The sequence below is a fragment of the Triticum aestivum genome, chromosome 6B, assembly GCF_018294505.1.
Source record: "Triticum aestivum cultivar Chinese Spring chromosome 6B, IWGSC CS RefSeq v2.1, whole genome shotgun sequence".
In the NCBI taxonomy this organism is placed as follows: domain Eukaryota; kingdom Viridiplantae; phylum Streptophyta; class Magnoliopsida; order Poales; family Poaceae; genus Triticum; species Triticum aestivum.
Window position 1 is genome coordinate 33,977,403 of NC_057810.1, and position 4,218 is coordinate 33,981,620.

The window sequence follows — 4,218 nt, forward strand, 5'->3', positions numbered from 1 at the left end:
CCGGTAAAATCTAACAGCAGCCCCTCGCTGCAGTTAACAGCATTGTCCTGTTAATTGCTGCAGTTAACAACATGCTAGTAAAATCTAACAACATTATCCTGATTGGCCTTCCTAACAACAACACCACTGGAAAGCAAAAGACAAGAAATCGTCCGTCAGGCAGGATACTTATCTTCGGAAAGTAATGTTATGGTGAAGTTTCATCTTTAGAAGAGTTAATCGTGTTTACACCATCAGGTTCACCAGAACATGATATCTGCTAACTTAGGGGGGATCTGAAGTAGTAATTGCTATTTGGAATCAGGTCAAAGCCAATTCCATTTCCTGTGTGGATGTGGGAGCGTTTGTTAACTAAATCTGTACATATTCGTGAATTCATTGTAATCACAACCAGATTATGAGCTTTCCTACTATACCTAGCTGTTCAGAGAAGTTGGTAACTCATTTTCATGATATTCATGCATAATACTCCTGTTAGATTAGTTATAAATGTTTTAGGCTCCCATTTTATTTTTTTGCAAAACATTGTCTGCCGGAAGGTTTTCTCCTCTCTCTCTCTCTCTCTCTTTTTTACAAATTTTGTTTTGATGCTATAGCTATTCAAGAAATCTAGCTGACCTTCTGAGTTGTGTTTCAGGCAGCCGTGCGTTGTATGACCTCTGATGTCTCCCACTAGAAGACAAGAGCCTAGAAGATAAAGGAAGATAAAGAAAGAAAAGGCACACGAAGGTGTGAAGCAACAAAGCCACAGTCTTAATATAGGGATCGTATCCCCCTTGCGGTTTCATCATATGGTGGCATTCTTTATTCCTTCCTTTAGTTCCCGGCCTGATGTGAAGGGCAACATTGAAGCCGAGCGGGGCGGTGGCAATTGGCGAGCTCATCACTGTACCTTCATATGGGCGCTGCTTCTGCACGCTATCATCAATTCAAGTAATTCCTGGAGGGAAATCAATCGAAGGGATTGCCTTCCCATGCTACAATTCCTTACTCAAAAGGACTAGAGTACCTTCAGGCCTGATGGCAATGTCCCTCGTCCATGATGAATATATCCGGCGTCACTCTACATGTGTGCTGATGATGAGGCATCAAGAACGAGCGAGTGTGCATGCATTGATTTCATACAACACATTGAGCAAGTTACTATGAGCTAGTACTAATTAATCCCTCTATCCCAAAATAAGTGTCTGGGACAGAGGGAGACTTTGTACTAAATAAGCGAGACTTATTTTGGGATGGAGGGAGTAGGTATTAGCTCTGTCTCGACACTACATCAATCTATCAATGTATTGATTTTATTTTGGCATCCTTTAGTTTTTGTTTTCATATTGTGTTCTGCACACATACACCTACGACCTTTGGAACCATGTTGGCACTACTTTATGTTATTAATAAGAGGGCCGTATGCATCGTGCTGATGCAGAGGCCGGGGTTTTTCCCCCTTTTCAAAAAAAAACCTGTGCCAGTTCATGTATTGAGATGGATTAAAAGCTTTGAGAATGATAGAGAAATAAATGAAGAGCACCATGCGTGTGCATGCTGCTTACATGCATGTTCTTCCTGTGTAATGTTGTGGTGTGTGATTTGTATGCTATGGCCTGCTTACTGTAACAATAATCAAACTATCACTCGCACTTCTGCATAAGGTCCCTTGTGCGGCATATGAATCCGTCGCATGATTTAGGTCCCTTATCAGGCAGATGCTTGCAGTTTTATGTTGCGTTGGTTCTCCTGTAAATTTGCCATGATCATTCAAACTAGCTCTATTTGCACACAGATACACAGTTTGATCATTGCAAACTCATTCATTTCTAAAGTAGTAACACATAGCAAAAAAGATTGTACGCAATCTATCTACATTTATGAAAAAAAATCATCCGGACACCTGCCTCCCATACTGCACACTATTTGCAATCTACCTTTATTTGTGATTTAGTTATGAAAAAATCATCTGGACACCTGCCTCCCATACTACATATTATTTACATATACTAGCGCATCTTTTCCATCAACATTGAAATCTTGGCCATTTAATTCTCAATAAGATCCGTCACAAAAAAGATCTTAATAAGATGATTTGTGCTGAGTACCACCATTCGACACTATCCAATGTATCTATTTATCTTTATTTATGAAAGAAGATTCGTCCGGCTACCTACCTCCCTTGCCGCCCATTATAAGAGATATGATACATATCCGTAGCTCTGTGGATGCCATATATACTTCCTCTTCCCATGCCACTAGTTAAGTGGTCCGCTAACATACAACACTCCTCGCCCAAGCAACATGTTACATCTCCTCCTCGTGTTATTGCCTTATCGATTGCTCTACTGTATGCATGGGAGGCGTCGGGATGTCCCCAATGATGTATCGCGTCCTCGCTCCTGTTGGCTACAGTCCACAACTGGATCCTCGCAGCTGACATACAGAGCTGGTGAAACTAGTCGTACACGCACATCCGCCATCTACAACCGAGCTCTCTTGAACGATCGAGTCATGTGTCGTCATTGTCTGGTCCTTGGCGTGCTCGTACTGCCTTGCCAGCCATCATCGACATTGAAGCTCCGTCTGCCTACATGGACGGTTGGTGAGGGGAGGTCCCAGAGGCAGATATGCCAAAGAAGAATTTATCGTATGCACCGTGAAATGTGTGGAAGGAGCAGACCCGCATCTTCAAGGAACAACTACATCTTCACAGTGTGGTTGCGGGACGAAATCGAGTGTACCCTCTTGCTTTTGTGTGTTTTCGGTATAGACGGCCCAAAAGAGGTGAAAATCAAGTACTACAGCAGGTAATCTGTTTTTGCTAGCATTGTTGGTTTCACATAGACGATTAAAAGTTGGTTGCCTCAAGGACGATCCAAAAGTTGCTGGGCACGGCACATGCGTCCATTACTTTTTGTGAATGTAAGCACTGTTGTACCACTAATTAAACAGTACAGGGTGACAGTTACTTTTAACATTGCCAAATACCCCCATCAGTGAAGAGCAAACAGATCAACTATCACGATTTTAAACCGCGAGCGAAGCAGCCGCGCTATCGCTGATTAAACTCTACCGAACGATTTGCATGGTTCAGGAAATGGCGGGAGATTGTGCCGTTCCTTCCTTTAATATCATGAAAAAAGAAAATCCTGACGCGATTTTAATCGTTGTCGACTGCTGAGTTATCTGCACTCTTGCCCTAATGAAGTGCAATTTGTCCAATCATTACTAGCTATGACTTCCTAATCTTATGCCCATTCTCAACGAGGCAGCCTGCCTGCTCAAGCGCAGTTGACAAGATGGTGCTCCTTTGATCCTCCAGTCCTGCCGGCATCACCTCCAGGGTCTGGTAGGGACAAAATTGTCCTCCATAACTCAAAAAAGTTCTTTATAGTAATTAGATATGTATATTCCAGGTTCTCATGACCTACAATCGTACCCTCATCCTGCTCTAGCTGAAAATATTTCTTCTTTCTGTATTTTCCATTTGTAATCAAATGAAAAAATTGCATGTTCACCTTGGACAACCTGCCGCACTTTAGCTCTAAGTGCCCACTTCATCTCTTCTTCTTTGAGGAGTGCATGTAGTTTCTGCTCGGCCTCTGCTTTAGATGCCTGTTCTACCACATCTGGTAAGTTGGATTCGGCTTTTAAATCAAGCTCATTTATAAGGTGGATTAGTCTTTCCTTTTCCACCTAATAATCCTGCTTTTATTTTTACCCAGCCCCTCAGGAACTGCCGCAAATGTCTAATCTTATTTTGTCATTGATCAATACTCGAACTATGCTCTGTCGCCTTAGCCCATTCCCAGGCTATGAGATCAATGAAGCATGGTTTGATCATTGGAAGTAGCTATATGTGCACTGGGTTTGATCATTGCAAAGTCATTCGTTTCTAAAGTAGAGTAGCAAAAAGGAATACATGATATATGGCCATGCCTTCAATTTTTTGCTAGACAACAAGCACCACAATTGTTGGATGCTTCCTTTCACTTTTCGGACTCTTCCACAATACTAACTGACGGACATGCCGCCTAATAGGTGCATCTGACCAATCCACGGCCAAAAGTTGCTGGAGGAGGGGGCGGCGAGCCAGCGGCGTCGGTTAGGCGGAGGTGGCTTCAAATCGAGGATGCAGTGCATGAGGCGAGAAAAGCGAGAAGTTTCTCTCTGCGTGCCGACTCCGGGGGGCGCTGGCTCCACGGCAGCAGACCGGAGCTCAACCCACCGATG